This window comes from Triticum urartu, chromosome 1A, assembly GCF_056163025.1.
Source record: "Triticum urartu cultivar PI428250 chromosome 1A, HENAU_Tu73, whole genome shotgun sequence".
NCBI classification, from domain to species: Eukaryota; Viridiplantae; Streptophyta; class Magnoliopsida; order Poales; family Poaceae; genus Triticum; species Triticum urartu.
In genome coordinates this window covers 449,033,054-449,057,524 of record NC_141873.1, presented here as the reverse complement: position 1 = coordinate 449,057,524, position 24,471 = coordinate 449,033,054, and positions in this window count along the sequence as shown.

Here is a 24,471-nt window from a genome sequence, read left to right as displayed (position 1 = left end):
TTCGGTGGGATCCACGTCTTCATCGGCCGGATCGGTGAGCCGGGTCCTGAGCCGGACATCTGCACCAACATCATCGAGACGGCTCTGCGCGCGAGACCCGCCCGGGCTCAGCCGGCTATGAAGCGTGCCTTTGTGGGATGCATCCATGGAGGGGAATTTTCTGAAGGATCTATGTCTAGTGGCGAGACGGCCATCCAATCTGATGGCGAGTCATCCACGGGTGAGACAGATTCGTTGTATCAACTGCAAGATGGTGGGCTTGGGGGCTGTTACGATGGTAGCAGTATTCCGGACCCCTTCGAGCCACCGAGCAGAGCGGGGATCTTCATGACTGGCACGCAGCCCGCTCAAAACTCTACGGTTGCGGCAGCAATAACCACCAGGTCAGTAGCGGCTGGGTCAGGAGGCCCCACGCGCGCACCGTCTCAGGTACTGATGGATCTCATGGATAGGATGACGGCCCTTTTGACTGTCATGGTTGAACCAGGGGATCAGGCTCAGCATGATGCAGAGGTGGCACGGTTACGTGAGGAGGTAGCGCAGGCCAAGGAAAACTTGGCGGCGGAGGACGTCAAGATGGCTGCAGAGCGGGCGGCTTTGGATGCTCGGGCTCATTAGCTTAAATCATAGGCCTTTCAGCTCACGATGGATCTGAACGCATCAAATGAGGTCATGAGGAGAAGGCATCAGAAGACTCAATCACGTCTGCCTCTGACTTACGATCCTAGGAACCTCTTCCACACACCCGGAGCAGGTCCCAGTAACCTGCCAAAGGTGAACCGGATTGCAACACTCGGGGCTGGGGCGCCGGTTCAGCCACAGACTATGGAACCGCCTCGTGTGAATACTGCTCCCCCTCGTTATACACTGACACCACCGGGTCATTTTTCTAACCCTTTGGAGAATCTTATCGTTGTATCAGCGCGTTTGGCGGCTCTCCCAATGGAGGGCGACTCTCCGACGGTGATTGAAACGCGAAGGGTCAGAGAACTTCTTCAGACGGCTCTGGCACAGCAGGAGGCATACTCTTATAGTCGAGACAGGATTCATTCAACCCCTCGCCCAAGCCGGAGCCCGAGCTATAGCAGGCATATGGATTCAGCGGCTGTATCAAGCAACGCCCAGCACCAAAACCAGCCGCGCAGGTATGACCCGGCGCGTGATGGAGCTCTTAACTTGGTTGACCAAGATAGGATCCGCCAAGAGCAGGCGGCTCACCAAACTTTTCCGCTTTATCCGACGACCTCTGTTGAAGCAGGTGTGGCCACAAGGACAGGATGTATCCCTTGCTTGGTGTCGGCTCTACGTAATGATTGTTTGCCAAAGGATTTCAAGGGGCCTCGGAAGGTGCCTAATTACATAGCCGACTTACAGCCCGGGGCATGGATTGAAAGTTATGAGATGGCCATGGAATTGCTAGAGGTCAGTGACGCAGCAATGGCTAAATACTTCACTATGATGCTGGACGGAACAGCCCGCACGTGGTTAAAGCACTAGTAGAAAAGGGGGCAACGGTCCAAGCCGGGTCAGCCCATTAGTCCCGGTTCAGTCTAGAACCGGGACCCATGGGGGCATTGGACCCGGTTCGTGAGCCCAGGGGGCCGGCCAGGCCACGTGGGCCATTGGTCCCGGTTCATCTGGACCTTTTGGTCCCGGTTGGTGGGACGAACCGGGACCAATGGCCTCGCTCCTGGCCCACCACCATTGGTCCCGGTTGGTGGCATGAACCGGGTCCAAAGGCTCCCCTTCAGTCTAGGTTCATGCCACCAACCGGGACCAATGAGGTGCCTATATATACCCCCTCGCGTAAGAGCAGAGCACACTGCTCTGTTTTTTTCTGGCCGAGGGGGAGAGGGCTTGGTGGTGCTCTAGCTCACCTCCTATGCACACAAGGTGTTCGATGGAATGCCTGAGCCACACTACTTAAGCTTTCTCCTCTCCAAGCTCGACCTTCAAGCTCCATTTTCCTCAATATTTGTCTAGGTTTAGCGGTCCGTCACGCCCCATCCCCGTCTTCACCACCGTCGATCACCCGCGCCGAGCTCATCGCCGGCACCACCGTGGTGAGCCTCTTGTTCTTATCTTCTTTTTGAAAGGAAAAAATATTCTTACTTGTATGTTTACATAGATACTTGTATTATTTTCTTACTTTTATTATTCCATCTTATATAGTGCGATGGTTTTGGTATCTGCCCCCGTCGGCCCTCGTCCTGTCTATGATTCGGATGTGGTATATATATTATCTTTATAACTATTGGTTCATTTATTGTTTATGAAAATTATGCCGACCAACGTGACATAGATTTCATTTATGTAGGATGTATGTGAATCGGAAATTCCAACCGACCCTATTGTCGAGAGGTTAAATTTAGTTGAAGAAGAAAACAATTTGTTGAAGGAAAAAATAAAAAAATTGAGGAGGAGAAGATGATATTGTAGTTGCATGTTGCGGATGTTGTCGATGATCACAAGATCAAGATGGATGCAATGCGCTTGAAGATTAGAAAGATTAGAAAATATGCCATTCATACCAAGGCTTGGTACCATTATGCCGTTGGATCAATTATTACCTTGGTTGCGATTATGATCGCATTTTTTTCGCATTGAAATGTTTTACATAGTTTCAATGTATGGTTTAATTAATTAGATGCTCTGGAGAGTTATATGTTGTTAGATGAGAACTATGTATGTACTTTGGTTTTAATGTGATGATGAACTTCTATTAATTTGGACACTTAATTATATATAACGCACGCAGATGAACCGGCAATGGATGTACGGTGACAGACACACCTCCGAGTACATTAAGGGCGTGCATGAGTTTCTCGATGCGGCTGAGGCAAACAAGCAGAATGGTTTTATGTGTTGTCCATGCACTGAATGTGGGAATACGAGGTCTTACTCTAACCGGAAAATCCTTCACTCCCACCTTCTTTACAAGGGTTTCATGCCATGCTATAATGTTTGGACGAGGCACGGAGAAATAGGGGTTATGATGGAAGACGGCGAAGAAGAAGAGTACGATGACAACTATGTGCCCCCTGAATACAGTGATGCTGCAACGGGGGGGCTGGTGAAGATCAAGAGGAACTAGACGATGTGCCCAATGATGCTGCAACGGGTGAAGCTGCTGAAGATCAAGAGGAACCAGACGATGTGCCCGATGATGATGATCTCCGCCGGGTCATTGTCGATGCAAGGACGCAATGCGAAAGTCAAAAGGAGAAGCTGAAGTTCGATCGCATGTTAGAGGATCACAAAAAAGGGTTGTACCCCAATTGCAAATATGGCAACACAAAGATCGGTACCGTACTGGAATTGCTGCAGTGGAAGGCAGAGAATGCTGTGGCTGACAAAGGATTTGAGAAGCTACTGAAAATATTGAAGAATAAGCTTCCAAAGGATAACGAATTGCCCGACAGTACATACGCAGCAAAGAAGGTCGTATGCCCTCTAGGATTGGAGGTGGAGAAGATACATGCATGCCCTAATGACTGCATCCTCTACCACGGTGCATACAAGGATCTGAATGCATGCCCGATATGCGGTGCATTGTGGTATAAGATCAGACGAGATGACCCTGGTGATGTTGACGGCGTGCCCCCCAGGAAGAGGGTTCTTGCGAAGGTGATGTGGTATGCTCCTATAATACCACGGTTGAAACGTCTGTTCAGAAACGAAGAGCATGCCAAGTTGATGCGATGGTTCAGAAACGAAGAGCATGCCAATGATTTGGCACAAGTTATCTATGTGAAGGACATGTCTACCAAACCAAGAAAAAGAAAAGATAAGGAAGCAAATACATCATACGATGAGCCAAAGCGCCACATAGTTCTTTGAGGAAAAAGGGATATCCTGGGAGTGGAGGGCAAGACAGACATGTCTGAAGATTATGAAAAGTTTCATGAAATTCCTCCCTTCAATGTCAAGGCTGACCCAAGCATCCTGATAAACGATGAAGATTATCCATGGTTACGGCGCAATAAGCAAATGACACAAGTGAAGAAAAAGTGAAGACTTTCTCCCGCAACTATTATGATGATACCATGCCAACTTTGTAACACACAAGTATGCTATGCCAACTTTTTCAGAGTTCATTTGAAAACTATGAATTTAGGTCGAATTTTCTCTATAAGTGCATCTATGTTCATTTTTTTAGTAAAGTTAATCACAAACTTGTGATTCACACAAATTTCAAAGAATTCAAATTCTAACTATTTAAATTTGAAAACTAATGGCACTAACAAAAAGTTTATAATATTTCTAAAACTAATGGCACTAACAGAAAGTTTATAATTTTGCTGACCTAAAAGCAAAAAGAATTTAAAAATAAAGCAAAAAACAAAAGAAAATAAATAATACAGAAAACAAAACAAAAAAACTGAAAAATAAAATAAAAATAGCAACAATAAGTATTTTGTTGTAAGTAGAAACAAAATAAAATAAATAAAGCAACAAAGAAAACAAAAAAACTAAAAAAGTGTTTTCAAATTTGAAAACTAATGGCACTAACAGAAAGTTTATAATTTTTCTAAAACTAAAAGCAAAAAAGAATTAAAAATAAAGCAGAAAACAAAAGAAAATAAATAATGCAGAAAACAAAACAAAAAAACTGGAAAAAAATAGGCACTAAAAGCAAAAAAACTAAAAAAAGTGTTTTCAAATTTGAAAACTAATGGCACTAACAGAAAGTTTATAATTTTTGTGACCTAAAAGAAAAAACAAATCACTAAAAAACTATAAGTATTTTGTTCTAAGTAGAAATGAAAAAATAAATAGCAAAAAAGAAAAAAATGGCTATAATATTTGTTATGACTAACTAAAATTACCAAATTGAGTATAATGATAAAACACATTAATATTAAATATCAGGAAAAAGAATGACTCAAAAATCAATTTTCATAGTAAAGTTATTCATAAACTAGTGATTCACACAAATTTTAAAAAAATCAAATTTAAACTATTCAAATTTTAAAACTAATGGCACGAAGAGAAAGTTTATAATTTTTGTGACCTAAAAGAAAAAAATCACTAAAAACTATAAGTATTTAGTTCTAAGTAGAAATGAAAAAATAAATAGTAAAAAAAATGCCACCTACTGGGCCACCATGGCCTGAATACGACTAGAAGCCCATCCATGGGCCAGGATTCAGGCCCGCAGAAGGCACAGCAGGCCCACAGGCATAGCAGTGTGAGATTAGGCCCAGAGGCCTGCAGTTATGAGGAGTTCGATGGAGATGGCGGGGTAGCGCTTATAAACAGGTGTGGCCGCTCCTCAGCTAGCGAGGTGGGACTAAACATCCCACCGCACCGCGGCTTTGGCAGGCGCAGGCCATTGGTCCCGGTTGGTGCCACCAACCGGGACTAAAGGGTGCATTGGTCACGGTTTGTGCCATGAACCATGACCAATGCCCCGTCTATATAAGCCACACTTGTGAAAAAATTGGTTCAATTCGATCCCGCCCTGACGACGCCGCCAGGCTGCCCCTCCGCGCCTCGCCGTCGCCGTCGTCGCCATGCCTCCGACGTCGTCCCGCGCCGCCCAGACGCAGTCGCCACCCTGCGTCGCCCAGACTCCGTCGTCGCGCGCCACCCCACGCCGTCACGGTCACCTCACCGCGCCGCCCCGACGCCGTCGCCGCCCCGCGTCACGCCCCGACGTCGTCGCCGCCCCGGGTCGCCACCCCGACGCCGTCGCCGCCCCGCCTCAGCCTCGCCGCGGCCGCCCCATGCCGCCGTCGCCTCTCGCTTTGGTTAGGGCCGGCACCACCCCCCCCCCTCTTCCCCCCCTTTTTTGCAAATACATATATGTTTTTTCTGATTATATGTATATGTATAGTATATGTATGTGTGTATATGTATGCAAAAGATAGATTAACAGAAAAAATAGTATTTTTTCTGTTCACAGATTTTTTTGGTGATATTGATTATTGTAAATATGCAAATGTTTGTATATTCATATGAACAATGAACACGAGGGGGGGTCGATATATATACCCCCTCCCTGATAATATTATTTTCCCGCATGTACGTATGTCGTGTCGATATAAACTCCTGATAACTTCAACACGTGGGGTGGGGTCGATATACCCCCTCCCAATAACTTCAACACGTGGGGGGTCGATATACCCCCTCCCGGTAACTTCAACACGAGGGGGGGGTCGAACATGAGAGGAAGAAGAGGGTAAAAAAAGAAGAGGAAGAAGAAAAAAAGAGGAGAAGAAAGAATAGAGGAGTTCTTCTCCTCTATTCTTTCTTCTCCTCTTTTTTTTCTACTCCTCTATTCTTTCTTCTCCTCTTTTTTTTCTTCTTCTTCCTATTTCTTTATCGGGAACGAGGGTCGCCGAGGGGTCGAGAGTCGAGAGGGGGTCAACGGTTGCCGAGGTGTCGAGGGTCGAGAGGGGGTCTAGGGTCGCCGAGGGGTCGAGGGTCGTCGAACATGAGAGGAAGAAGAGGATAAAAAAGAAGAGGAAGGAGAAAAAAAGAGGAGAAGAACTTTATCGGGAACGAGGGTCGTCCAGGGTCGCCGAGCGGTAGAGGAAACCCTAAATAGCAAGTATCGTCGGTGTGAGATACATGTGACCGTCGGTGTCGGACACTACATCCACGTCCCATAAGTGACGCCCGAAGAAAAAGTTAAGCTCGGATGAAAAGTTTGAGATCATAGCAATCGCGCCCGACGGCCAACCGATTGAACCCCTCCGGATAAAGAGCACATTTGTTGCTCAGTGCGGGGTTTTGGTTAGGGACAAGATCCCGATCAGCATCCAGCAATGGTTAAAGCCGGCTACAAAAGACCCTAAGGTGTCTTATGTCAATGATATGTAGAAAAATGATCTTTGGACTGAGCTGAAGTCAAATTTCACCCTACCGCCAGAGGATGATCCGGAGAAGCCAGTTAAAGAGCAATTAATCAAGTCTTTTGCTCTTAAGAGGATGGGCAGAACTATTCAGGAGGTGGAAGAAAGAGCTGAATAAGTTTGTCGAAAATAAAGAGACACCATAATTCAAGGGCAGATATGAGAAGATCAGAGATCATTGGCCCGCATTTGTGGCCCACAAGACATCGGAAAAGAGTAAGAAGATGTTGGCGACAAACAAGCAAAATGCTGCGAAGAAGAAGCATCACCATCGCACGGGGTCAGGTGGCTACCTCGTAGCCCGGCCTAAGTGGGCCAAGACTAAGAATGATCTGGTTGATAAAGGGATCGAACCAGAGACAATTAACTGGCCAGACCGTTGCTGGACTTGGTTCTTCGGGGCTGGTGGAACCTTGGACCCTGTATCAGGAAGTGCATTTGGACAAACGATCAAATGGACATACCAGTCAAGAAGCTTCAGCAGTATATCGAAGCAGCGCAGCAAGGGACGTTCGTTCCAGACAGAGAGAACGACGATCTCACAATGGCCCTCGGGAATCCTGAGCACACTGGATGGACACGAGGCACGCCAGGCTCCATTCCGTGGAAGGTTGGGTCTCCGGACGCAAGCGGTTACAAATGCCACGAGAGGAGGAAGAAAGTGGAGCAGACCCAACTGCAGGCGCTGCACGCTAGGGTACAAGCGATAGAGGAACGAGAAGCAAATTGCAGCAAACGAACTGTCGAAGCTTCCCCCAAAGCTACCCCGCCATCGCAGCGGAGAAGCAGCGTGGCTTCCACCGAGCTGCTTCAGCCGGAGCATGTCTTGACGGCTCCTGCCAGCTATCCCGTGGATGCTATCACGGAGTCTCAAAATTGCCACCTTATGACGCAATGGATTAATATGAAGGTCAAGGCGGCTGTTGGCTCTGTTTTTCCTACTGAACCTGGTGCAACTTTTCACTGCCGGCCGATTCCAGAAGGATATGCTAGGGTGATGGTGGATGAAATAACGGAGGGATTTGAGGACCTCCAGCTTGACCACCCTACCGGTGAAGGGGAGACTTGGCTGGGTTTTGCTCTGAAGACTCCATGCCTATGGCGGAAGGAGCTCATCAACCTTCCGAACTGGACGCCTCCGCCTCCTCCTCCTCCTCCGGCGAGTCAGGGCACTCTGCCTCCTACACCGCCTCCTCCTCCGGCGAGTGACGATCAAGGCACTCGGCCGGCTCCTTCTCCGGCGCGTGGCGGCACTCCGCCTCCTTCTCCGCCTGCGCAGGCGCGCCCGAGCAGCCAGCCTCCTCCTTCTCCGCCTCGTCAGCAAGGGCGGAAGAGACCTGCCGCCGCTCCGGCTGCACCGCCACGTCGTAGTCCTTCTCCTCCGCCTCGTAAGCAAGTAAAGAAGACAACCCCTCTGTCTTCTCTGCCGGCGTCTAGCAGTACAGCCAGAGGCGGGAGGACATACAGATTCAGTCCTTCTCTGAAGACTCCAGAGAAGTTACCATACGATAGGACCCCGGAGGAGAACGCTGAGATCGCGCGAGAAGAAGTGAGGAACTTCTTTGAAGGGCTGAAAGCAAAGAAACATCCACCTCCGGAGGAGAAGGTAGATCCGGTGAAGGCGAAGCGCACTCTGGATGCCCTGACAAAACCACCCAAGTCTCGGTCGAAAGGAATCTATGAGCACATTATTGGAAAGGAATTTGCCGAAGCGGAGCGGTCGGGAAGTACTGTCGGTGATCAAAGGCTGAAAGAACGACGAGCTGGGAAACAAATTGCCCAGCTCGGCGAACAAGCAAAGCAATCGTGCCCCCCGCGCAAGGTGCCTAGCGACATCGTCGCTAATGATCCGAGGATGGTGCCCGGTTATAGCAATGTTGGAGATTACCTGCCCAACAATGTACATTATGATTTCATGGAGGTGCAGATACAAAGATATGAGTACGGGAAGCCTCTCGTCAAAGATGAAAGATCTCTATCAACGATGATGCAAAGATTGCATGATTGGTACTTGAAAATCTGCAGAGAATCTACGGGAGGAGTACTTTGTATGTGAGAGTTAAAAAGGAGCATGACCACGTTGGAATTGAACTGTTGCCTGTTCCATTTGAGGAGTTCTTTCAGTTTTTCAATCAATTGGCCCTCGATAAAGCAACGGTCACCTGCTACTGTCTGTAAGTAGTACTACTTCTGTCATTAAGTCTCTCTATATAGCTCAACTCTTTCCTTGCATGTATTTATAATTATCCTCACTATATTATGCAGATTGAAGATCGTCGAATTGAAGAAAAGACAAATCGGTGATATTGGGTTCATTAACACAAATCTCATAGATGCAACTCAGGTTAAATTTCATGCCATAGATACCGAGGCCAACTTGCTACGATCATTGGTAATAAATGAAAACAAAGATATAACACTCTTTCCTTACAAATTCAAGTGAGTGTTACTGTCTTGTGCATATTCGGTTTCCCTTATATATTAGTCAAGGTTATAGTAATGTAATTGATGAGTTATGCATGCGTGTGCAGTTTCCACTATATTCTCCTAGAGATTAAGCTTGAGCAGGGACTAGTAACCGTCTTAGACTCAAGACGAAAAGATCCCCAGGACTATGCGGACATGACTCAAATGCTCGAGAAGTAAGTTAAATCGATCATTATCCACCATATCAGCAACTTTGTTCATTTCTTGATATATCAAGTAATTGTTTTCTTTGTCTGGCAGGGTTTGGAAAAAATTCACCAAAAAAGCTCCGGGACTCCCGAAGAAGCTGCAATTTAGACACCCGAAAGTAAGTACTATAGTAGCATGTTCTGCGCATCTCCTATTGATTCAAGCGCTAGTTTCATCAATACCATTTGGCATTCTTGCTTATCAGTTTGATTGACCTCTATTTCTTGTAAAGTGATTGTGGCAGGAACAAGGGAATGATTTCTGTGGATACTACGTTTGCGAGTCCATCCGCCACACGACCTGTGAGCGGGGCTACTCTGACGAACAATATGAAGTGCGTAAATAACAACATTCACAATTTTATTTTATTACCATCATTTGTGTTGAGTTTCATTCATTCATATATATATATATATATGTATTGACCCCCTTCTTCAAATTAGATGTTTCGGAAGCGGGATGAACTCCTAGCACCAGCTCGCATGCGAGCAATTCAAGAGGAATTGGCGGCATTCTTTCTTGACCACGTTATCGCTGAAGACGGAGAATACTATGTGGACCATGAGTCCGTATGTTAGGAGATTATATTTGTAAGAGATAATTATTGTATATATGTAGCCGGTAGTGTCGGATAGATATACGAGAACTTTTTGTTCGACCAATCTCGCGGAGAAGGAGAGGTGGTCGATATCACTTCTCTCTGTATGCATATATGTTCATGACGATCTTCTGTTTCCTTCGTTTGCTTACTAGCTAGCTAGCGTGTCTAGTCCTCTCTATACGTATGTATAGTACGTAGCGTCGACCAAGCACGGACATAAGAGAGGACACTTCTCTCTATTAATTATAGCTAGCTAACACAATATATGAAACACCTAAATTAACCCCCCAAAACCCCCAAACCCCCTCCCTTCAAAAAAACAAAAACCCCAGCCACAGAAATGCTGACGCGTGGATGCCTATTGGTCCCGGTTGGTGCCACCAACCGGGAACAAAGGCCCTCCTGCCTGGGCTCCGCGCACAGGCCACGTGGAGGCCCATCTGGCCCGGTTCTGGATTGAACCGGGACTAAAGGGACAGGGCATTAGTACCGACCCTTTAGTCTCGGTTCAGGAACCGGGACAAAAGGCCCTTACGAACCAGGACAATATGCCCTTTTTCTACTAGTGAAGGGACTGCCACCTAATTCCATTGGTTCATGGGCCAAGCTAAAGGTCCGATTTATTCAGAACTTTAAAGATACATGCAAGCAGCCCATGTCGATTGTGGACTTGACTAATTGCAAGCAAGAGGAAGGTGAGTCCATGACCCATTGGGTGCGCCGGGTAAAGGAAATAATACATTCATTTGATAAGATGGATGCCAGCTCTACGGTCTTAATGTTGGAGAAAATTGCCGTTTTGAACCTCTAAAACAGAAGCTAGGGCCGCTCAAGCGCGATTGTAATGACATGGGCTAGCTGATAGCGGCTCTCGTCAAATATGCCGATTCAGATAGTACCAAAGATCCTGCGTCTGATGAAGAGAAGACAGGGAAGGGAAATAAGAACGCCAATGCTAAGGGCCTTCAGCATAACCTGGCAAATCAAGGAGGGAATAACAAATGTAAGGCTGATGACAGCTCGGAGTTTGTGGCGAACACGCAAGGCAACAATCAACAGCGTAAGGGGAGGCCACCTCCTCGGTCAGGCGGGTCAGGTCCCACCCTCGAGCAGTTACTAAATGAACCCTGTCCAAGACACGACACCCGGGAGAAGCCAACCACCCATCTATGGAAAGACTATACGATCATGAAGGCTTTCAAGAATTCTAACATGTTCGACGGTAATCATGGCACGGCCGTGTTATGTTTATCTGCAGCTCAAGATGCCAGGTTATAATGGTACTATCACAGTACATGGAAGTCGGAAGATAGCCTTAGAGTGTGAGGAAGGAGATGCTTCTTACGCAGAATCTGTTTGCACGACGGAGGAGTTAAAGTTCTAAAAAGACAATGTTGACCCGATAGACATGACATCTTTGAAGAAGCCAACTACAGAGCATGAGCTGGCGCTAAAGTTTAAGACAGCTGACGATATCAACATGATTGATTTTGTGCCTGGTGACTCATCCAAACAATTTATTATCAGTGCTAATTTGGATCCCAAATAGGAAGGCGCGCTCATCGAGTTCATCCGTGAGAACCGGGACATCTTTGCATGGAAGCCTTCTGACATGCCGGGTGTACCGAGAGAACTCGATGAGCACACTCTCAATATTGATCCAAAGTTTAAGTCGGTCAGGCAGTTTCTTCGGCAGTTCAACGAGGAAAGGCGCAAGGCTATTGGAGAAGAGGTGGCCTGGCTTTTGGCAACCGGGTTCATTATTGAAGTCTTTCATCCAGAGTGGTTGGCTAACCCGGTGCTCGTGCTTAAAAAGAACGGCACCTGGTGTATGTGTGTGGATTACACGGACTTAAACAAAGCTTGTCCGGCTGATCCTTTTGCTCTCCCTCTTATTGATCAAATCATTGATGCTACGGCAGGTTGTGAACGTTTGAGCTTTTTGGATGCTTATTCTGGTTACCATCAGATCAAGATGGCGGTTAAGGACCAGGATAAGACAGCTTTCATTACCCCATTTGGAGCCTTTTGCTATGTGTCCATGCCCTTTGGGCTTAAGAGTGCCCAGGCAACTTATCAGCGGTGTGTGCAGAACTATCTTCATAATCAGATTTGGCGTAATGTTCATGCTTATGTGGACGATATAGTGGTGAAATCCAGAGAGAAGGAAACCTTGGTAGATGATCTGAAGGAAACCTTTGATAACCTCCGGGTCTACAAGATGATGCTTAACCCGGCCAAGTGCGTTTTTGGAGTACCGGCGGGCAAGCTTTTGGGTTTTTTGGTGTCTAACAGAGGCATTGAGACTAACCCGGAGAAAATCAAGGTGATTACGTCTTTGGCTAAACCAGCGTGCATCAATGACATTTAGCGGCTGGCGGGTCGTGTCACAGCTTTAAGCCGGTTAGCTGAGAAGGCTATGCCGTTATATCAAATGATGAAGAAGACGGATGATTTTGTCTGGAGTGATGCTGCTAACTCTGCCTTTGAAGATCTGAAAAGACAGCTCGCTGAGCCGCCGGTTCTTGCTGCTCCCATTGATAAGGAGCCACTGTTGTTATATGTGGCTGCTAACACACGTGCTATTAGTGTGGCCATTGTTTTAGAGCGCAAAGAGGCTAGCAAGGAATATCCGGTTCAACGGCCGGTTTACTACGTCAGTGAGGTACTCATTGAGTCCAAACAGAGACATCCACATTGACAGAAACTTGTTTATGGGGTGTTCATGGCAAGCCGGAAGCTTAAGCATTACTTTCAGGGTCATCCTATCACTGTGGTTAGCTCTGCTCCTTTAGGATATATTATTCAAAATAGAGAAGCCACGGGATGAGTCGCCAAGTGGGCCATTGAACTTGGGACTCATGGTTTAAAGTATGTGCCATGTACTGCCATCAAATCTCAAGCACTGGTGAACTTCATTAACGATTGGACGGAGTTACACATACCTGAAGAGAAGCCAGACAACACATATTGGACGATTCATTTTGATGGGTCCAGACAATTGGAAGGCTCGGGGGCTAGAGTTGTTTTAACTTCTCCTCAAGGTGAAAAATTTTGTTATGTGTTAAGGTTGATGTTTCCTTGTACTAACAACGCAGCTGAGTATGAGGCCTTACTCCATGGTCTTCAAATGGCTAAAGAAATGAGTTTAAGCCGGGTACGGTGCCTTGGCGACTCAGATTTGGTGGCTCAGCAAGTATCAGGCAAGTGGGATTCCAAGGACCCTCTCATGGTGGCTTATCGCCATGAGGTTGACGTTGTTGCTGGACACTTCAATGGTTATCAAGTGGAGCACATTGACCGCGGAAAGAACAAAGCAGCCGATGCTTTAAGCCGGTTGGGATCTCCGCGTAAGCCGGTGCCGCCTAACACTTTTTTAGATGTTTTGCATAACCCTTCTGTCAATTTACCTACAGAGGAAGACTTGGCTGTTCCAGACCCGGAAGCACAATTGGTGGTGGCTCTTCATGTCATTCCAGATTGGACAGTGCCGTATTTGGCTTATATGACCCGGGGTGAGTTGCCGGAGGATGAGACCTTGGCTAGACAGATAACTCGACGGTCTAAGTCAACGACAATTTCCAATGGTGAGTTGTATCATCGCAGTGTCACCGGAGCGTTTCAACGTTGTGTCTCTCCTGAAGAAGGTCAAGAAATTCTACATGAGATCCATGAAGGAGATTGTGGCCATCATGCCGGTTCAAAGTCTCTTGTGGCCAAAGCTTTTCGTCATGGTTTTTACTGGCTAACGGCTCACGCCGACGCGGAGGATCTGGTCAGTAGGTGCGATGGGTGTCAAAAATTCGCACAACGGGCGCACATGCTGGCTCAGGAATTGTGGATGATTCCAATATACTTGGCCATTTACAGTCTAGGGGCTTGACATGGTTGGACCTTGCTACCTCTTGAGCACTGCATTGGTTTTCCCCAAAGAGGAAGGGATGATGCAGTAAAGTAGCGTAAGTATTTCCCTCAGTTTTTGAGAACCAAGGTATCAATCCAGTAGGAGGCTACGAGCGAGTCCCTCGCACCTGCACAAAACAAATAAATCCTCGCAACCAACGCAAATAGGGGTTGTCAATCCCTATAGGGCCACTTACGAGAGTGAGATCTGATAGATATGATAAGATAATATTCTTGGTATTTTTATGATAAAGATGCAAAGTAAAATAAAGGCAAAGGAAATAACTAAGTAGTAGGAGATTAATATGATAAAGATAGACCCGGGGGCCATAGGTTTCACTAGTGGCTTCTCTCGAGAGCATAAGTATTCTACGGTCGGTGAACAAATTATTGTTGAGCAATTGACAGAATTGAGCATAGTTATTAGAATATCTAGGTATGATCATGTATATAGGCATCACGTCCGAGACAAGTAGACCGACTCCTGCCTGCATCTACTACTATTACTCCACTCATCGACCGCTATCCAGCATGCATCTGGAGTATTAAGTTAAAAACAGAGTAACGCCTTAAGTAAGATGACATGATGTAGAGGGATAGACTCATGCAATATGAAGAAAACCCCATCTTGTTATCCTCGATGGCAACAATACAATACGTGCCTTGCCGCCCTTACTGTCACCGGGAAAGGACACGCAAGATTGAACCCAAAGCTAAGCACTTCTCCCATTGCAAGAAAGATCAATCTAGTAGGCCAAACCAAACTGATAATTCGAAGAGACTTGCAAAGATAACCAATAATACATAAAAGAATTCAGAGAAGATTCAAATATTATTCATAGATAGACTTGATCATAAACCCACAATTCATCGATCTCAACAAACACACCGCAAAAACAAGATTACATCGAATAGATCTCCACAAGAGAGGGGGAGAACATTGTATTGAGATCCAAAAAGAGAGAAGAAGCCATCTAGCTATTCACTATGGACCCGTAGGTCTGAGGTAAACTACTCACACTTCATCGGAGAGGCTATGGTGTTGATGTAGAAGCCCTCCGTGATCGATGCCCCCTCCGGCGGAGCTCCGGAACAGGCCCCAAGATGGGATCTCATGGATACAGAAAGTTACGGCGGTGGAATTATGGTTTTGGCTCCGTATATGATCGTTTGGGGGTACGTGGATATATATATAGGAGGAAGGAGTACGTCGGTGGAGCAACAGGGGGCCCACAAGGGTGGAGGGCGTGCTTGGTGGGGGTGGGCGCGCCCCCTACCTCGTGCCCTCCTGTTTCATTTCTTGGCGTAGGGTCCAAGTCTCCCTGGTCTTATTCGTTGAGAAAATCACGTTCCTGAAGGTTTCATTCCGTTTGGACTCCGTTTGATATTCCTTTTCTTTGAAACCCTAAAACAGGCAAAAAACAGCAATTCTGGGCTGGGCCTCCGGTTAATAGGTTAGTCCCAAAATAATATAAAAGTGGATAATAAATCCCAATAATGTCCAAAATAGTAGATAATATAGCATGGAGCAATCAAAAATTATAGATATGTTGGAGACGTATCAGACCTTTCAAAAGATCCAAAGAATAAAAAGACGCACCTTTTGGTGGCAGTGGACAAGTTCACAAAGTGGGTTGAGGCAGAGCCGGTCAGTAAGTGTGATGCGGCCATGGCAGTTCAATTCATGAAGAAAGTGATCTTTCGTTTTGGTTTTCCACACAACACTATTACTGATAATGGTACCAACCTGTCCCAAGGAGGTATGGAAGAATTCTGTCAATAGGAACATATCTGGCTTGATGTTTCATTAGTAGCTCACCCCCAATCCAATGGTCAAGATGAAAGAGCCAATCAGGAAATCCTGAAAGTTCTAAAACCTCGGCTTATGGTCCCTTTACAATGGACGCTGGGTTGTTGGGTGGAAGAGTTACCCTCTGTGATATGGAGCATCAATACTACCCCTAACAGGTCTACGGGTTATACGCCTTCTTCATGGTTTATGGAGAAGAGGCAGTCCTGCCCAGTGACATCCGTCATGACTCACCCCGAGTAGCGGCTTACGTTGAAGCTAATAACGAACAAGCCCGTCAGGATGCACTTGACCTATTAGATGAAGAGCGTGACTTAGCAGCAGCCCTCTTAGCGATTTACCAACAGGACATGCGCCGTTATCATAGCCGCCGGGTTAAGTCAACAACCTTTCAAGAAGGTGATTTGGTGCTCCGGCTCATCCAGGATCAGTCTGATGCGCACAAGCTATCCCCACCTTGGGAAGGACCCTTTGTGGTCAGCAAGAACTTGAATAACGGGTCATACTACCTTATCGATGTTCGAGAGCACAAAGACTCACGTAAGTCGGAGGAGGAGACCCGCCGGTCGTGGAATATTGCTCATCTTTGGCCTTACTACACTTGAGCCACCGGCTCTCATAATGTACATACTTTGATGTTGTATATATTATGATAAGTAATAAAGCAGGACCTCTGTCCTTTTTTCCTTAATGATCACATGTCTTTGTTATCTTAAGTATAAGACGACCAATTGGAGGCTGATAGTATTCAAATCTAGCTTAATCCTCTTGGTCCGGCTCGTGATCGTATTCGAATCTAGCCGTTAAAACCTCATGGTCACTAGGCGGCTTCCTATTCAAACATAGGGCATATTCAAACCAGAGAGAACATAGCAGTCGTTACCCTCTTGATCGGCACAAAGCCAAACTCACTAGGGGGATTCTTGATCATATCCGAATCATAGCTTAACCCCTTTTGAGTCTGACTTGGATCGTATTCGAATCAGGGTCGTTAAAAACCTCTCAAGATCATTTGGGGGCTTCCTGTTCAAACATAGGTCATATACGAACCAAAGAGAACATAGCTGTCGGTACCCTCTTGATCGTTGCAACACCAAAGCCACTAGGGGCTACATGATCGTATTCGAATCCTAGCTTAACCCCTTTGGTCCGGTTTACTGATCGTATTCGAATCAGAATCCTCCAATTTTTTCTTGATACTTGATTTACATTGTTTGAAAGATACTCTTTTGTTTTAGTGGTTTTTATTGTCTAGAATCTAATTGTAAGTATGGTTTCAATTTAAACCGGCTTGGTTATTTGACAATGAGTTGCCAATGTATAATAGTCATCATGCATATGGAAGTATTGACTTCTAAAAAGATTGGGTTGTCACCCTTACTCTCCTGGTCACATAAGCCGGCAGTCCAGATTCAAAGAACACAGGTATGATATTGTTGTTTAAAATTCATAAATAGACTTATCTGTGTTTTTCTTTAATCAAAGGCTTTCCAGCCTTATTTATCTTTACATCTAGCCTTGATTATTCCGTTAAGGTAATTTCATAGTTATGTATGGGTGTTTTGACCCGTCCAGCGACAAACCGCCAGGACAGTTTCTCATCTTTTACATACAGGAACAGATTTAAACGCTACAGATATGATAAAGGATATAAAGCATATATTGACATGACGGATAAAAATGTCGTACACAGTATGATATGCACGATGGCATAGGCAGAACATGCAGTTTTAAGCTAGCCTATTACAAGGCGGTGGGAGCCCAAAAGGTTAAAACTGTTTTTTCTCCTAAGCAGATGTTAAGCTAAGGCCAGTTCATTAAGTCTTAGCCGGATTATTTGGATGGTTACAACTCCTCCCTCACCGGTTCATCTTCCTCCACTGTTTGGAAACTGGGCTTGGACCAATCAAAGCCATGAAGAGCAACGAACTCAGCTTCATCATCAATTAGACCAGATGGGTCAATTTCCGGGGCAAAGGTGTGTTGGTGAACTGACGGGATTAGATCTGTCACTTTATACGACGGAGACGCCATCTTTTTATTCTCAGCGTCAAAACCCGGCCGATACTTATCAACATTGGTTTCGTCGCCAAGGATGGTAGCATGAGGACGAATTCCCCTCACACAAGCAGCAAAATCTTCTTGATCAAACGGAGTCCCGTCTTCCTTAAAGCTGGGATACCCCTTGGCTACATCCGCCGGGTCTAGCTCCGGCACCCAGGCTTTAGAGCGGCTTAGAGCAGTTAGGGCTCCGGCTCTTGCACAAGACCGCTTGACTTCTTGGAATCTAGCGGGTAAGATAGATAACTTCTTCAAGACATCAGTCAAGAGGTTTGGTCCTTGGTTGGCTGGGGAAATAATGGCAAGCACCCGTTGAGCTCCAGTGTACAGTTGCTCCACTAGGGTGTAAACCGCCTTGAGTTTTATCAAGCTGTTTTGGCTCAGATTGTTGCTCCATGGACCTATGAGTATTTTAAAAGGTTAAGCATGCGGCTTATATTTATGGCAAAAATAGATTTTAAGTAAATAATACAGTGACTCGCCGAAGATTGCAGAGACCATCTGAGACACACGGTTCTTTAAACCGGTGAGTTCCGTGGTAACCTCCTTGAGAGCCGCCTCGGCTGTCTCAGCACACTGTATCAGCAAGGTTTTTTCATCGGCCCAGGATTTTTTCTCTACATCAAAACTGGTCTTCAGTTTCTCTGCTTCAGATAGGCTCAACTGTAGTTTGGAGTCAGCATTCTTTATCTCAGTCTCTTGAGCCGCCAACTGGGTTTTTGCATCAGTCAGTTGAGAATCCAAGTCAGTTATGGCGGTCTACAGACATGCACAGGTGTGTCAAAATTTATTCCAATAAAGGTCATAATGATTAAAGTCCCAAGTGCTTTGCAACACAACACCACTCGGCACTTGGGGGCTAATGTCTGCCAAAGCAATTTTTAAATGCAAAAATGACTCTTCTATGATTAATGTCCCAAGTGTTTTACAAGTAACAACGCTTGGCACTTGGGGGATAATGCATGATATTCAGAAAGTTTTTTCTTCTTGAGCCGGATAACAATATTAGTTTGGACTGATTCAAGACAGCTATGAAGTTAAGTACCGGCTCATTCATGATGAATTAAGCCGGCCCTTGGGGACTACATGTGAAATTTTGCTAATCACATAACTCCGGTTAAACATTTTAAACCGGACTTGGAAAAATCTAGGTCAGAACGTCAACATATATCACAAGTCTACAGATCATTCAAGTTTATCATAATCAGGAGACTTGGGGGGGCTAGCAAAGCATATAAGTTAATGAAAGCTGGACATCATACTTCATATTTCAATTGCAGCTATTTGACCATCTCAATTTCAGAGTCACGGCTAGAATGCACGTGACTAAGGTAGCCAGATAGCACATCACTAATGCTCAGGTGAGCATAGTGAGAGATGTCAAAGCGAACTTTCTGCTTTTCCAAAGCCTCTTGCTTGGCGGAGTGTCTGGCCAGTACCGTTGGATTGCCCGGTTCAACAAATCTTCTACCAATGATTAAAACGTCACTGTCGTAAGTCGCCGGCGGGTTAGCTGAGCTTGACGGTTCAACAGTAGATGGTTTGAAAATAGTTTTGTCAATAGACGACTCAGGAGGATCTATTCGAACATTGACAGCAGGGTCTTCTGGTGCTTCAGGTTGTCCCGGGGCAGGAGTTGGCAGTGTCGGTTCAACGGCGTCCGGGTTTTCAGTCGTCTTAATCACCCTGGCTTTCTTGGGTTTTGCTTGACCGCTAAGAGGAATTTGATGAGTCAGTATAATGATACGGACATAAAGATACAGAAGAAGGATAATTATCTTTACCCAGGGGCAGTCTTGAAAGCCGGAAGTTGGGTTTGTGAGGAATCACCAGAAGAACGAGAGACCTCCTGCAAAAGTGAAATCACAATTTAAAAGAGCAAGGAAGTAGATTCATTGACAAAGGCAAAAGTTAAAGGTGAAAGAAACCTCATTCTGGCATTTCCGAAGAGTTTTTGCTAAGTCGGAGGGCAGTTCATTGTCGTCACTGGTCCAGGTCTGATGGCGGCTCTCACGTCGCTGTTTTTTCAAAAGAAAATGAGGATCCAAATAAGCCAAAGGGTGTGAAAACCTTACTTTCCGGGTTACCAGTTGAGGTTTCTGTCTTGGCAAAGGATCTGAGTCGGGGGAAATAGTTACCTCTTCTTCTACTGCCTGGTTGGCCCCCGTGTCATCCTGGCAATAGTCAGTGTCAATAAGGTTGTTAAAAGGCAGGCCAAGAGAGTCAAGGGCTACCTCCGACTCAGAAACATCATCCAGCTTGAACATATCAGAAGCAGTTCTTTTCTTCTTAGATTTTTAGGTTGTCTTCTTGGCGGCTATGGCGGCCGCTCTAGCCTTCTTGGCAGCTTCATGATCGTATTTGGCTTTCCAAAAGTCAGATTTGGCCTGTAGGCAAATAACAGGTTAAAAGTCATGCAAGTACTTAATTACTGAAGGAAAAGGGGGGTCAAGGGGATTTACCTCTGGTGCCGGGTTAAGTTTGCAGAAAGGATTCAATGCAACTTTACTACAGTCCTCATATTTACTGTTTACAAGGGTGGTTGACATTTCAACAATGGCCTCTTCAGTCAGCTGTAGAGAACTATGACGCAGAGGGTCATCTGGTCCTCCGGTGTAGTTATACATCAAGTCAGAGCGGCGGCTCGGAGGGATGACCCGCCATGCGATCCAACAGCGGATCAAGTCAACTCCAGTTAAGCCATTTCCCAACAAGGCTTGAACCCTTTTGATGGTTGGGATGAGCTTCTTACGTTCAGCGGCAGTAAGCTTATCAGGGAGTGAAAACTTAGTGTCAAGACGCTCCGCACGATAACCCGGCATTGGTTTATCATCAGCTGGCGACGTGTCTTTGCAATAAAACCAAGTTTGGTTCCAATCATTGGGATGGCTTGGTAAGAGTACTAAGGGAAAGACATCATCCCGTCTGCGCTGAATCAAAATTCCACCAAGTTCCAAGCTGGGGCCGTTGGTGTATTCATTCTGGCGGTTCAAATAGAAATACTCTCTGAAGAGTTCAACAGTAGGTTATTCTTGAAGATAAACCTCGCAGAGAACTTGAAAATTGCAGATGTTTGATATGGAGTTGGGTCCAAGATCTTGTGGATGAAGCTTGAAAAAATGCAAAACATCTCTCAAGAATTTTGAGCCGGGTGGCGAAAAACCCTGGTTCATATGATCAGTAAAGACAATGACTACACCATCCTTGGGTTGAGGCTTTCTTCGGCCGGGTCAGGGGCGCGATAAGACATAATGCTCTTTTCCGGTAAGTACCCAATGGTAACAAAATCCTTTAGAGTGGCGTCAGTGACTGTGCAAGGGACCCAGTTTCAAACTGTCGTCATCTTTGGCGGCATGGTGAGAGGACAAGCTAAAAAGGAAGTAATTTGCCGGTTCAAGTTAATTGGTGGAATCACTGGTTAATGATTGCAATACAGATGAGTAATGGCGGCTTAAGTAAGGGCTAATGTTATATGAAGGAAAAATGAGCTGGCATGATAAGCCGCCATGACTAAAGGTATTCAAAAGTTGCCAACGACAAAAAAATTGGTTAAGTACGGAGATGAAAAAGTTTCACAGGCTGTTGCTATTATTTTGGATCAAGACTGTTCAAAAAAGGAAAATAAATATAGACCTAAAAAACCAGTGCAGAGGAGTTCATGAGTCCTAAGGAGGCCTTTGTGCAAGAAAAGGGGATCTACTAGCATCTAAAATGGATGCGAAACAGCTACCGCATGAGTTCTATACTCCTTTTCGATCAAAAGAGGATGCGGTGGAGAAACTATGAAGAATCTGTGATGAACAGCGAAGAACACAGAAGAACTTGCAAACCCTAATGCGGATCTAAGGTGCAGAAAAGCTAGAACTTACGGACGCAGTTCTACTATGGAGGATCGCCGCCGTTCTCGGGACAAGCTCAGGTTGATGCAGCGGCCAAGGTTGAGGACGACGGTGAGCGCTGCGGCGGCGGTGGAGTTCGAGCGATAGAGTGTTTGCGAGAGAAGGAAGAAGAAGAATGAGGAAGACCAGCCATGCCTATTTATAAGGATATAGGTGAACAGGCAGGCGCGAAAAATGAGGAAGGCTAAAATGATGGTTATCCAGCTAATTAGACGCCTCGATTTCCGGAAGGCATTTAAGATAAGGATCCATTAAAGATGATGTCATGGCGGGTTTCCACATTTTTTAAAGGTGACGTCATGGCGGGTTACAGAGATTTTACAAGCAGTGGAAGATGGATTTTTTCTAAGTGTTGAAGATTGACATGAACAAAGTTCAAATCAACCTGGGGCCTAATGTTGGGGATATGACTACCAGGTATGACCCGCCCAGGAGGGGCCGGATCAACCACGACGGCGGGTTATGTGAATGAAGCCCGAAGAGTATACAAGGTGACGGTTTACAATAAGGCTTATAATAGGCCCAAGCCCAGAGGCGGCTTAAGGCCCGTAAGTATAAACCGCCATGTATGAATAGGCTTGTAATACAAGGCATGTAAGAGAGGTCACCGAGCCAGACACGTTGTATGAGCCGGCCGGGACTCTGTAGGCCGCAGGGCATCAACCCGTGTATATAAGGGGACGACCCAACGGTGGCTTAGGGAAAGAAACAATAGATGGAGAGCCAAGCTAGCGTATTCGCTCCTTGGTTATCGAAACCTAGCAATACCACATCAACTGGACTAGGCTTTACCTTCACCGCAAGGGGCCGAACCAATATAAACCTCTCGTATCCTTTGTCCTGATTAACCCCTTTAAGCTTCCTAGTTGCGATGGCTCCACGACTAAGACCTTTCACTAGGACATCTGTCGTGACAATTCCATGACAACCACCATCATCTTCTTCATCACCAAAAGAAAATTGAGTATCGGGTATGGGCACTCCCCTTGGCTTCCGCCAAGCTTGGGGGAGGTGCCCCCGTATCGTATCATCCCCACTATCTTTTGCCTGTACTTATTTTAGTTTGATCTTTTGCTTTAGATGAATAAAAGTTTAGTTCGATCCTTTCTTTTCGAGAGTTTTCTTAGTGATCTATACTTGTAATCGTGTGCGAGATATATAATAAAGTTTAGTTTGAGTTTTTGTTTTCTTTACTTTCATGTTCCAATAAAAGGAAAGGAAATAAATCAAGAAGATCATATGCTAATATTATGGTAGGTGATGACACCACATAAGGAAAAGTATAAGTAGAAAATTTTATTAGAGATTGACAAACATAGCATTGGTCAATGATGCAACTCATGAAAGAATTAATAAGGGAAGAGATGTCACAGCCCTAGAATTGTTTGGAGATAGTTGCATTAGTGAGCATCATGCATCCTGTTAATTTCAAGAAACTTGAAATGAGGAAAGTGAAAGCCTCAGAAATCAATTTAAAAGAAGGGCAAGAACCCTTTAAATTGCATTCATTGTTTCAAAAATGCCTTCATAAATGTTTGTTAATTTTTGGCAAGGCTTTGAGACCAAACCAAAAATAGGGAACATTTTTGTGGAATATTTTGGGCACTGAATTTAATTCACTATCCTATTTGAATTTGGAAATATACCCAAATATATATAGGATATATCTCCAAATACCTCTGATATATTTTATGTGCATTTGGAAAAGTCCATTTTGCAACATGAAATTATTAGAGGATAATTGACACTATTTTTGAAACTGTTCTGAATTTTAAAAGCAGTGGCAAAGATAAAATAAAAACAAACAGAACAAAAAAACAGAAACAGAGAGAGAGAGTTACCAGGACTTACCTCGGCCCACCTACCTGTTGCCGGCCCAACTTCACCGGCCCAGCCCACCACCGCAGCCCCCTCTGTCGTCTTCCTCCCCGTGCCACTAGACAAGGCGCGTGCTCGTCACGCGCGCGCCAGCTCTTGCTTCCACCGCGACGCCCCGACTCTTCTGAACGCACCACGGAGACGCCCTCGACCCCCTGCGTCTCTCCCCTCTCGCTCTGGACCCCCTCCCCCTCCTCTGCTCTCTCTCACGCGCACGGCCGAGTGAGACCGTCGCTGCCGCTTGCCGTCACCGCGTCCACCGTGTTCCCCGAGCCGCCCCGAGCTATCCCCGAGCTCCGCCACCTCGTTCCCTACCTCCTCACCGAGCCAAGCTACCGGAAGGGCCCCGAAGCGCCACCCCCGCCGCTTTTCCCCTCCTCGGCCACCGGAGATTCTCCTCGCCGCCCCGCTCAGCTCCGGCCTTCCCCGAGCACGCTTCGACGCCTGCTGCAACCGCCGTGAGCTGCTGCTCCTCCTCCCCCTCTCCGTTTTCTCGGTTGCACGCTGTAGTCGTCGTTTCGCCGATGACTGAACTCCGCCGCCGCCTGCGCTCGCCGCCATCGACGCTCCGGTGACCATTTGGTCCTGGGCACGTGTCCACCGAGCTCACTGCACCGCGTAGAGCATCTCCAGTGCTTCGCCCCACCCGTTTACACAGCGCAGCCGCGCTCCCGCGCACACCCGAACGCCGGCCGCCGTGGCCGAGCTCCTCGTCGTCGTCTCTGGCCGCCCCAGCCCCAGCAACCACCACTGTTGGACGCACCGCATCGCGGCCGTTCCAAC